We start from the raw sequence: 12998 nt of genomic DNA, 5'->3' as shown, positions 1-12998 counted from the left end.
TTCCTCGTAAAAGATACAAACGAAAGAAAAATCTCATCCTTAATACTTAGTAGTGTTCTTTAAAAATCTTGACATCACAAGGTAATCATCTTAAGTTTGGGACTGCTTGAAACTAATAATAAGTCTCCAAATTGGTTGAAAACTGCAGTATAAACGTGATCATGATATACCACTATACAATGCTCTTACAGGGAGAGCACAAATTATTAGGAAAGAAGAAGGTTGTCACAGCTAAGACAGAAAAATTGCAACGTAACAATAGTGCCCTTTTTCTTCTTTTTACCTTGATCAACAATGCTATTACATTTCAAGAAGACCAGAGTACTCATGAAACAATGCAGTGAGGGTGAACCAATACGCCTCCAAAGTTTTGAAATGATAACAAGACAGATTATCAAGAAAAAGGTGACTAAACCTACAAATGATCTCTTTACAGCAACTAGTACGTGGGAAATTAACATGGCCAATGTGGGAATGTGGCCACCACGCAAAAACTGGTTCAAGCTAAACCAGCAAGTCTAAAGTCACAACCAAACAAGGCATATGAAAGCAGTGGAAATGGTGAAGGATGAGAAGATAAGAGGCTTACACAGGACACTGAATGCGACGTGCAAAGATTGCTTATTTCTGAATTCTGATATATAGAAGCTCTCACAAGTCTAGATGCCCAAAACAAATGCATGCTATTGTAGGCAAAGCATACTCTGCTATGAAGATTATTTTTCACATGAATTGTGTGGCATACCTTACATGTGTAGAAAATTTGGGGAGAATGATGTTGTTATTGAGTTCGAATGATCGAACTGCCTACGTATCCAGTTCTCTAGAGAATTGGAATCAAGTCAGCTTGTAGTTCGTATTAGAATTTGGTGATCGAATAATCGATGGTGAATTGAGAAGATGGAGAGTGGAGAAGAAGCATATAATTCTCTCCCCCTTGTTAGAGAGTGGAGAGGAAATAGATAGAATTCCCTCCCCCCTTTGGTGCTCCATTCATATCAATTGAATGAGATCCACTTTTGGTGCTCCATTCATTGATAATATTTAGTATTGCATTGATAGCTATGCATGTATTTATGTTCATTTTGTAACCATTTGGTAACTCATGACTCTTGAGATGACCAATTGAAATGATCCAATAAGTTAGTCTCAAGATATTATTACTGGCAATGACATGTGTCACAAATATATTGATGACAATATATGTCCCTCGATCACACATCCCCTTCTCGTTAGGTCGTGCTTTCGTAAGAACGATCTGACGAGAGAAATAATTTGACATATGTCCAAGTGAACAGTGAATGTGTTGTAGCTCGTGTGAGCGTTCTGCTCTAGTGAGCGTAGGTCTAGGACCCTTAGTGCTTAAATAAGCGTTCTGCTAGAGTGAGTGTAGGTCAAGGGACCATTTAACGCTTATATAAGTGTTTTGCTCCAGTAGGTCAAGGGACCTTTTAGTGCTTATGCAAGTGTTTTGCTCCAGTAGGTCAAATGACCTTTTAGCGTTATGTAAAGCGTTCTGCTCCAGTAGGTCAAGTGATCTTTTAGCGCTTATGTAAGCGTTCTGCTCCAGTAGGTCTATGGACCTTTTAGCGGTTATGTAAACGTTCTGCTCTAGTAGGTCAATGGACATTTTAGCTCTTATGTAAGTGTTTTGCTCCAGTAGGTCAAGGGACCTTTTAGCGCTTATGTAAGTGTTATGCTTCCATGAGCGTAGGACAAGGGACCATTTAGTGCTTATGTAAGCGTTCTGCTCCAGTGGGCGTAGGTCCAGGGACCTTTTAGTGCTTATGAAAGCGATCGGCTCGAGTGAGCGTAATTCAAGGGACCTTTTAGTGCTTATGTAAGCGTTCTGCTCCTGTAGCATTATTCAAGCTCGAGTGAGCGTTTTGCTCAAGTAAGCATGTTGCGCTTAGAGAGCAGTCTTCACTAAGTTAATCCTAGCAATGTAGGTTTTAAACTAGTTAGAGGTGTGTGAGCTATGTGGCCCTAAGCTCGAGTGAGCGTTTAGTCATTCAGAACTTTTGAGCTTTGGAGAGCATTTAAGTTCGTTTGAATGTTTTGCTCTTAGAGAGCATTCCGCACTTAGTTGACCCTAGAAGTATAGGTCTCCAACTAATGAGCAGTGTGAAGGCTAAGTAGCCTGTAAGCTATGTAACTCTGAGCTCGAGTGAGCGTTTGGTCATTCAGAACATTTGAGCTTCAGAGAGCGTTTAAGTTCGTTTGAATGTTTTGCTCTTAGAGAGTGTTCTGCACGTAGTTGACCTTAGAAGTATAGGTCCCCAACTAACGAGCAGTGTGAAGGCTAAGTAGCATGTGAGCTATGTAGCCCTGAGCTTGAGTAAGCGTTTTGTCATTCAGAACGTTTAAGCTTTAGAAGCGTTTAAGTTCGTTTGAATGTTTTGCTCTTAGAGAACATTCTGCACTTAGTTGACCCGAGAAGTATAGGTCTCCAACTAACGAGTAGTGTGAAGGCTAAGTAGCCTGTGAGCTATGTAGCTCTGAGCTCGAGTGAGTGTTTTGTCATTCAGAACGTTTGAGCTTTGGAAAGTTCATTTGAATGTTTTGCTCTTAGAGAGCGTTCTGCACTTAGTCGGTCCTAGAAGTATAGGTCCCGGCCCAACTACTGAGAAGTGGTGGTGCTATGTAGCGTTTGAGCTCGATGGAGCGTGTGATTTGGAGATCACCGTTGATAGCTAGTCTTGAATTGGCGTGACTATAGTTGAACCAAATTTGATCCTTAGCAGGTCATCAAGTTGATTGGTTAATAGCTAGCCTTTTAGGGGGCTTTACTATGGTTGACGGTTGACCTTGAATTGGCGTGACTGTAGCTAACCCCAATTTTGGAGCTTGCTTGACCTGTAAAAAATGTGAGCTAGCACCAAAGAATTAGTACGAACTAACAGTAGTAATTCTGGAGATGTATAGAACATATGAACAGAGCATATGAACAGAATTAAACATGTTTAGATGGCAACAATAAGCCCCAGTCCGGAAATGGTTGTGGCTAGCCCCTAGTTTGGAGCTTGATCGACCAACAGTTTAGCTACACCATGAAAAAATAGTAGTAGTCACAAATTGGCAAGATGTACCAAAAAGAAATTGGTACTGTTGGAGTACATGGATATCAACCATAGTTTTTGTATTCAAACTCGATGTAATGCGAGTAATTGGGGAGCTAGAACGAGCCTGCACTTTACAATCTGAGCGACCGGCAACGGACTGAGAATTTGATCGACCTCCAGTATATTGGTCTGTGGTGATACACTTTCAAGAATGGATCTATATCCATTTTGTTGTTTAGCAAATTTCATAATATTGTAGTGACATAGAAAATGAAAGTCAAGACTATAATAGTGTTCGGATTGGAAGTGTTTCCTTAGAACTGATGATGTCGTCAAAACTTGCTCCAAATAAGCAATTGATGCATGTTGCGACCTAGGTGATAATATTCAATTTGGAACTGAATCGACATCATCAGGTACTTCTTGTCATTATGTGCCAAGATATGCGGTTGTGAACTGCAAGGCCACATGTAAACTCTTAGAATGTCCAAAGCTCCTGAGTATGGTAGTATGCTCCATAACACTAAGCCACAGTACAGGGAAAAGGGAAAAATTTACTTATATGTTTAGAATTGTGTAGCAATTCGCAATGTCTGGATAATGTTGATTTGGAAGTTTGAAACTTGCATTGTTATACTGAAGTACATCTGCGCACTGTAATATTATGGTAGGACCAATTCGTAGTACAGGCGAACTGCTCAAGAAGGAGCTTTGAGTCGCAATAGGGGGTGTCAGGTCGCCATTCTTAAGTCATCTCACCTAATAGAACTCTGTTAAGCCAATCAAATGAATTGCCCTGGCATATTAAAGGAGTTGAGTACACTTAGTTCTGTAATTGAAATAGTAAGTCAATGAGACAAATTAATAATATGCTCTGCAAATAGAGAATTGGCAAGTCGTAGAGTCGTAGTAATAGCATAGACTTTTGTAAAAGGCGTGATCGGAAGCCCCATTTAAATTCTTCTTGTGATCTGATTTTCTTCTTATCGATCTGCAGAGTGTAGGGGCAGCTAAGAAGAAATCAAGTCAAACATGACCATTTTTCAAGGTCGATCGAATGATGTCCGGAATGCTTTCTTATAATCTGCAAAACTAGATCTTGAGATATTGTATTGACATAAGGCTATGGCAAAAGGAATTATTGCAATTTGCAACAAAAGCAACAAGTAGGATGCATATGTAGTTGCATGTAGAACGTATATACTGCCATGTACACTTGAACTTTTGAGTCCATTACAAGATGTGTGTTTTGCTTTGAGTTTGGTTTGTAACCAAAAAGCTTGTTGTGCACAGTATGGTTGACCTGCAATGGTGCGAACTAAATTCGAAGGAACGTTAGTAGGTATCACTTGAGAAGTCCCAAGGGTGTGAAAATATGACCTGATGAGGTCGAGGTAGGATTCCCCTTTTTGTGGAGACAGCCTGGCTTTGGCAATATTAAAGAACTGTGGCAATATTAAAGAACTTACTAGTTCGTGTATGCTCATGGCCTCATGTGATTCAACAAGGCAATGAAAAAAATCATCTTATACCAAACAATATGTGAATCCAATAATTGAAATGTGTGTTTTAGCCTTTAATTCAAATGTGAAGTTTTGAATAAAGGATATAGTTAGAGAAACTTATCATCATATTTATGAAGATCGAGTCTTGCGATAGAAAATGCAAATATTGATTAGCAGCATCGTAGTCGTTAACTTTGAAATTTCGATATTCATCAGCAGCATCCATGACTTTTTCACCAACGTTTCATGGGCTTGGAAATGAAAGTTTGTGTAGAGAATTCTTCTCGAAGTAGACTAAATTTCCAAGATATTCGATCCACAGACGACGCCAATGTAAATATAATAATTGGGCATACCTTACATGTGTAGTAAATTTAGGGATAATGATGTTGTGACTGAGTTCGAATGATCGAACTGCCTACGTATCCAGTTCTCCGGAGAACTAGAATCAATTGATCAGTTCGTAGTTCGTAATAGAATTTGGTGATCGAGGTGAATTGAGAAGATGGAGAGTGGAGAAGAAGCATAGAATTCTCTCCCCCTTGTTAGAGAGTGGAGAGAAAATATATAGAATTCCCTCCCCCCTTTGGTGCTCCATTCATTGAATGAGATCTACTTTTGGTGCAACATTCATTGATGATATTTAGTATTACATTGATAGCTATGCATGTATTCATGTTCATTTTGCAACTCATGACTCTTGAGATGACCAATTGAAATGGTCCAATAAGTTAGTCTGAAGATATGATTAATGACAATGACATGTGTCGCAAATAAATTGATGACAATATATGTCCCTCACAAACTGAACAAATGCCGAATGTAAAATCTGTTACGTAAACGAATGCGGAAGCGTGACAATTGGACAAAGAAGATTGAATATGGTGATAGAAATCGACAAAAAACAAATCAATTAAAACACTTACCAATGCAAAGTGAATAGCCAATAGAAGTGGAGATGAGATTTATGTGGTTTGGCGTTAGCCTAATCCACCAAGCAAAAGAGGTGAATTTTACTAATCAAGAGATAAACAAATAGAGTACAATCACTCACAAACGAATCCCGAAGAATTCACAAACTCTCTCTCACAAAATTGAACCTTCCAAATCCCACCAACTGGTCTCGTATTTATAGAGGTGGGTATCAAATTAGAATTCTATTTAGAATAGGAAACCAAAACCTTAACTGTGTGGTTTATCCAAATCTGAGTCGTATACCAACAAAATCTTCACCAAATCCTTCACGATCATGTCGAACTCCTTCTCCATCTGCAAGAATTCAAGGTAGGGTTTATCGGGTTTGAAGCAAAAACTACAGCTGGCCTTAAGACACTATATTAGAAAAAGAAAAAGGAAAAAAATGAAAAAAGAAAACCTTGTACAAGTTCTAGAACTGATAAGTAGCCATAATATTTATAGATTCCAAATAACAACAACAACATCAACCACTACAGATCGAGGACACAATAAAGATGAAACACAGAGAGACAACACATCTGATCCTTCAACAAAGTAGTATTTGTGGAAGTGGGATAACAATGTTACGTTATCATTCTTCATACAACTATCTAATAATAACAATATGGTACTGTTCCCTAGACCCGTATCGATTCTTTTACCACAAAATACTACTATACAAGCCCTTCAACTCTTTTCACAAAATGAAAACACAGGCTCATTGGATTTAAGAACGGCTCTTCGTCCAAAAAATGTTAATTAAACTGACGAATATGGTAATGTACATGCCAATTTAACAAAAGCAAGAAATTAAATAAGAAATATTACCTGTGCCATTACAGTAATGTCAATAGTGGAAGTTCCGAATGGCATGACGCTGGAACTAATGACACTTAAGTTGAGCTTCTCAATCTCCGCGAGTATTTTTACCAGAATTCTTTTGCGTTTCACACAAAGTATATCAGTATTTGTATCAGAACATTTTTACCTGAACATCTTGCATCAATTTCAAGGTGTTGCTCATCAGACCGGCTAGTGAAGTTCTCATCAGTTGACGAGTAGTTATCATCCTCATTAGGAATTGGAAATTTCTTGACATCAGAGACTACTGATTCCATGGTCTTGTTAGGAGTTTGTTCTTTCATATCTCTACTCTCTTTTGGAGATGCTTCACATACTTTTCTAGTGTCTCCAAGAATTGAATGTTAATAATCTATCCGTCTGCACTAAGAAGAAAAATTATTTACAACGTAACTAAGATAAGATATTTTAGGCTTCTAAGCTAGGAATGAGTACTGTAGCTGGCATTTGTAATAAAACTATAGAACACTGTCACACTAAGTTTGATGAATAAACAAACGCTGTCCACACCCTATGGTATAGTAGTAGTAGTATGTCTGTAATGCTTTATGCTTAGTTCAGTAGAAGTTGTTAGGTGTGTATGTGTGTATCCCTGATTCTGTTACATTCAATAAACAATTGTCTTAACTGGTCTTTTGGTTAGTCTCCGTGAGAGTCACTACATATTCATAATTTCCAAATAGTCAGCAATATATGTGAAAAAAAAAAAGTAGTGCTGAAGCAGCTGTGGTTGATCACTTTTCTTGTAAAAACCTGTGAGAAAGCGGACAGACAGAGTGAAATTTTTGTGTGAGATGTTTTCAGACATCCGTTTGACAAATAGAATATCATTTTAATGGTACTTGCATTTTACTGTGTAGGCAGTAGGTTCTTAGGATTTTCATTCATTTCTTAGAATCCACGGCGCGTCCAAAATACATAATACGGCCAGACTGACGTGTTGCTATCAATTTATCATCAATCAATTGTGATAATTTCGGTTAATTTAATTTTCGGAACTTATATTTCTTGATTTAATGGGTCAACCACTCAAACCAAGTCTTTTGGATATCATCTTGCGATAATTGCAAGTCTTGAAGTGTTTCGACCGACGCTGCAAAGGACCAGACTTGGTTAGTCACCTGCCCCAATCAAAATAAATGGCCCTCGCTACTACCACACAAACTGACCTACAAGAGTGCAAGTCTTACGATCAGCAATAAAGTACTTTGATGTACCTGACCCACAGACTGAATAATGCACAATCAGTGATCTTCCAGCACTATATATAGAGCATAAACTTCACGTCTATCACGTAGCCAAGCCAGTGAAACTCAACCCCATCATTACAAGTTCATGACTTCGTACCACATGGAACTGCTGGTCTCTTTTCTTGTCTTATTAGTTTTACTGTTGTTTTCTTCTTTGAATGTTAACTCTTCTTCTACTAGTCCCAGTAAAGAAGCTCATGCACTTCTCAATTGGAAAGATAGCCTTCATGGTGAGGCCACTTCTGCACTATCTTCATGGGTACTCCCTCCTAGTCATGTCAATTCTTCTCATCACTGCCGCAACTGGTTCGGCATTTCTTGCAAGGCAGGAAAGGTTGTGGACATTAACCTATCAAACATAAGTTTGGCAGGTACGCTTCAAAGCTTCCCCTTCTCAAACCTTCCAAATCTTAATGGTTTGAACCTCAGTTTCAATTCACTCTATGGAGCCATTCCAGTCCAAATTACTGAACTTTCAGAACTCCAAAGGCTTGATTTCAAGCAAAACCATCTTTCTGGCTCCATTCCTTCTAGTTTGTGTGATTTGAGAAACCTAAACTATCTATCCCTCGCTTCAAATCAATTTTCAGGTTCAATTCCGCAAGAAATAGGAAACTTGAGGTCTCTTGGGACCCTAGCTCTTTATCAAAACAATCTCACTGGTCCAATTCCACGTTCTTTAGGTAATTTGACCAATCTAAAATATTTGTACTTCAATCAAAATCAACTTTCTGGTTCCATTACTTCAGAAATTGGAAACTTGAAATCTCTTGCGGAACTAAGTCTTCGTACAAATCATCTCAGCGGTTCAATCCCTTTTTCATTCGGTAGTTTACAAAACTTAACCCTATTGTACCTCTGGCAGAATGAACTTTCTGGTTCCATTCCTTCAGAAATTGGAAACTTGAAATCTCTTGCAAAACTAGGCTTCGTACAAATCATCTCAGCGGTTCAATCCCTTCTTTATTCGGTAGTTTACAAAACTTAACCATGTTGTACCTCGGGGAGAATGAACTTTCTGGTTCCATTCCTTCAGAAATTGGAAACTTGAAATCTCTTGTGGAGTTAGAACTTAGTGAAAATCATCTTAGCAGTTCAATCCCTTCTTCATTCGGTAGTTTACAAAACTTAACCCTATTGTACCTCTATGAGAATGAACTTTCTGGTTCCATTCCATTTAGAAATTGGAAACTTGAAATCTCTTGCGAAACTATGTCTTTATACAAATCATCTCAGTGGTAGGTTCAATCCCTTCTTCATTCGGTAGTTTACAAAACTTAACCATATTGTACCTCTATGAGAATGAACTTTCTGGTTCCATTCCTTCAGAAATTGGAAACTTAAAATCTCTTGTGATGTTACCTCTTAGTACAAATCATCTCAGCGTTCAATCCCTTCTTTATTCGGTAGTTTACAAAACTTAACCAGATTGAACCTCTTTGAGAATGAACTTACTGGTTCCATTCCTTCAGAAATTGGAAACTTGAAATCTCTTGTAGAACTAAGTCTTCATACAAATCATCTCAGCGGTTCAATCCCTTCTTCATTCGGTAGTTTACAAAACTTAACCATGCTCAATCTCGTGTCTAATAACCTTTCTGGTTCTATACCTCAAGAATTAGTGAAAATGAAACTAACTGAACTTACCTTATCTTTGAATAATTTTTCTGGTTATTTGCCACAACTATGTGAAGGTGGACAACTTCAATATTTCTCTGCTTTTTCCAATAATCTCACTGGTCCCATCCCCGACTTGAAAAACTGTTTGAGATTGCTTCGACTTCGACTTCGACTCGATGGAAACCAACTCACGGGAGACATATCAAATTCATTTGGCATACATCCAAGTCTTTATTTCATTGATTTGAGTAACAACAACTTGTACGGCAATCTTTCAAGTAATTGGAGTGAATGCAAAAATTTAACAAGTTTTAAAATAACTAACAACAAACTCACTGGTACCATACCTCGTGAGTTTGGAAGCTTGACTCATCTAGGAATGTTTGATCTCTCATCAAACCATCTCACAGGAGAGATTCCAAAAGAAATAGGGAACTTGGCTTCGTTAGTGAATCTCAACTTCAGTGATAACCATCTTTATGGCAATTTGCCTACCGAGATTGGAAGCTTAAGTCGCCTAGAGAAATTAGATTTGTCCACCAACAATCTGAGTGGGCCAATACCAAAAAATATTGGCGATTTCTCCAGCTTGTATCATATGAAGTTGAGTAAAAATAAATTCAATGGAAGCATACCATTTGAATTGGGCAATTTGGCTCACATTCAAGAGTTGCTCGACCTGAGCCAGAATACGTTTTCTGGTTCGATTCCACCTTCCTTTCCTCAAATGCTTTACTTGGAGAACTTGAATTTGTCGCACAATATGTTCTCTGGTTCAATTCCAAATTCATTGGCAGAAATGCTAAGCTTGACTTCTATTGATATATCTTACAATGCATTAGAAGGTCCGGTTCCTGATTGCAAAGCTTTCCGCGAGGCTTCAGCCGAAGCATTTGTTAACAACAAAGGCTTGTGCGGTCACGCAAAAGCTTTGTCACCTTGTAGATCTTCCAAAATAAGCAAAGTTGTAAAGGGAAGAGTCAAACTAATCAAGATCGCCATTCTTTGTCTTGTGGGATTGTTCTCTCTTTTGATTTTAATCGTTGGAACCTGTTTCATGTTTTATAAGAAAAAAAGAGTTGAAGAGGAAGTGACAAGAGCAACATGTAACAATTTATTTTGTATTTGGAATTACAATGGGAGAATAGTATATGAAGACGTTATTGAAGCAACAGAGGGGTTTAACGAGAAGTACTGCATTGGGGTAGGAGGATATGGAAGCGTCTACAAAGCGGTTTTGTCAACTGGACAAGTAGTGGCTGTAAAGAAAATACACCTGGCATAGGATGATGAAGTGGTCAATTTAAGATCATTTCAAACTGAGGTACATGCATTAACAGAACTGAGACATCGAAGCATTGTGAAACTTTACGGATTTTGTTCACATGTTCAACACTCTTTTTTGGTATATGAGTATCTGGAAAGGGGGAGCTTAGCCCAACTTTTGAGCAATGTAGAAGAAGCAACTGGTTTGGATTGGAAGAAGAGGGTAGACATCATCAAAAGTGTAGCTAATGCCTTGTCTTATATGCATGGTTGCACACCGTCATTGATTCATCGAGACATTTCGAGCAAGAATGTTTTGTTGAATTCAGAATATGATGCTTGTGTTGCTGATTTTGGTATTGCTCGACATTTAATACCCGATTTTTCCATTTGGACGGCACCAGCCGGAACGTATGGTTATTTGGCCCCAGGTAAATCTTTCTTTCTCTCTTGTTCACTATTTACATTCGATTCGTAAGTGAATTTATTGGTTTCTATCTAACATGCGATTTAGTTTCTTTTAAAATATCTGACCACGTTTAAATAATTTTTTTTCATGTAGAGTTGGCTTTCACAATGAAGTTGACTGCAAAATGTGATGTGTATAGCTTTGGAGTGTTAGCACTTGAAGTGGTAATGGGAAATCATCCTGGTGAATTTTTATCATCTCTTCCTACATCATCTTCTACAAGTAGATCAAATGCTTTGTTGATGGATATATTGGACAAACGTCTTCAACCTCCCACTACGGAGCTCGTCAAGGAAGTATTGGTAAGCGCAAAACTGGCATTTTCATGCGTAAATGTTAGTCCTGAATCTTGACCCACAATGAACTGTGTTTCTCGTAAACTAGAAAGTTTGAAGCTATCTCTTGTGGAGCCATTCCACATGACAACTATTGGACAATTGCTTGGTGAAGAAGTCTGAAATTATTTGAAGTATTTGCTACAATTATATTTCTTGTTACTGTTCAAAGTGGGGATTGTCTTTGGTTCAATAGTCATGTTTGTTTAGTTTTTGAATTGTCTACTATTACACTAATACTATCTTTCTGTGATGAAATAATAAAATCCCACGTGTTCTCCATTCAAGGGAAGATTTTTTGTATTAGGATATTCGTATTGTTGCATTCTTCGTATTTTTGGACGACAAGGGTTTGTTGTGCGCTAGTCCTAGTGTTCTAGATTTCAATCTTCAAATGCAAAACTTGCCACAACATGGTGAAATCGGCCTGTACAAAAATAGATGATTATAGTAAAAGTTATTGGAGTTTCTTGTTTGCTCATGTTTGAAGAACATTTTAGTAATTACATGGTGGTTTCCTATGAGAATTATTTATTATGAATCAAAGCACCATGTGTAAATACGTAAAATTCGTTTCCATGATTGATAGTATTGATTGTACTTCTTATGTGCAAGTTGCCTACATATCTAGTTCTTTCATTGAACGAACTAGAATCAATTACTACACCGTAACATGACATACCTAATAGTCAATAACAGTAAAAAACCGTTAGTGAAAATATTAATAACGGTTTTTTGTGCGTAACTAATATGGTGTTCCTAATTCGTTATAATCATTCCTAATGGTTATAAACCGTTACAAAATTATTTATTGTAACGCTTTTTTCCGTTACTGAAAATATTTACTAACGGTTTTCAATGCTCAATTGTGTTAATATTTTATGAGATCAGTAACGGTTTCTCAAATTTGTAACGGTATTTTTAGCTCTGTAACAGTTATTGTGTTACTAATTAATAACATTCCTAACACTTTTTTATTCTTTGGTAACGGTTTTGTTGCTTCGAAAGTGTTACTGAATACAGAACTTAGTTACGGTTTTTCACCGTTACAAAACTGTTTTGTATGTAAAAAAAATAATTTCTCCAAAAACTGCTCTGGACTACTACCTGCAGAAACAATCCCCCATTTTTTGGGTATTCCACATTTATATTGTTATATTGTTACAGAAATAAATCTCACAAATACATCTAATCAAATAATCTTTTATTAAAATATAATATCACCACAGAGTTACTACATAAATAAACAAGACTTGTCACCAAATATGCAAATTCTAAAATTTGTTGCAAAGACACATTTTTTTTTCCAAATCAATAAGTCTTGTCAAGAAACTCGATGGAGCTCATTCGCATGTCCTTCGTCTATCTGGGACTGGGTATGTAGACTCCAACATCAATAAAGGAATCCTAAAAAATAGAAATTACAATATGTAAGACATTGCAAAAGCCAACAAATATCCTGAAATACATTAACTCAAGAATAAGTTGACATGAATATCAGTATCACCTAACTATTAGAAAGAAAAGAACCACACCACAATTTAAATTCTTAACACTTTGCGCTCAATTTAAATTCAACAACCACGTACACCACAATCAATCTGATCTTAAACGTGTTCAAATAACATAAAAACAGAGTTAAAAGGCGATTACTCACCTTAGGAATGAACCCT

The 12998-nt window shown here is 37.3% G+C and overlaps 1 protein-coding gene and 1 pseudogene across 2 annotated transcripts in view; both read left to right on the top strand.

Moving 5' to 3' along the window:
- The window catches only part of LOC147476621 (uncharacterized), a 95506-nt gene that overhangs the window by 45392 nt on the left and 37116 nt on the right, over positions 1 to 12998 (top strand). The gene's annotated exons all lie outside the window — the stretch shown is intronic.
- On the top strand, positions 7660 to 11612 carry LOC147476625 (uncharacterized; annotated as a pseudogene). Its single transcript, XR_015208255.1, has 4 exons — positions 7660 to 8618; positions 8872 to 8992; positions 9046 to 10952; positions 11084 to 11612. The product of XR_015208255.1 is annotated as an uncharacterized LOC147476625 (transcript).

This window comes from Coptis chinensis, chromosome 9, assembly GCF_015680905.1.
Source record: "Coptis chinensis isolate HL-2020 chromosome 9, ASM1568090v1, whole genome shotgun sequence".
NCBI classification, from domain to species: Eukaryota; Viridiplantae; Streptophyta; class Magnoliopsida; order Ranunculales; family Ranunculaceae; genus Coptis; species Coptis chinensis.
Note: the sequence above shows the minus strand (reverse complement) of the source record. Positions and strands in the feature narration are given on the sequence as shown.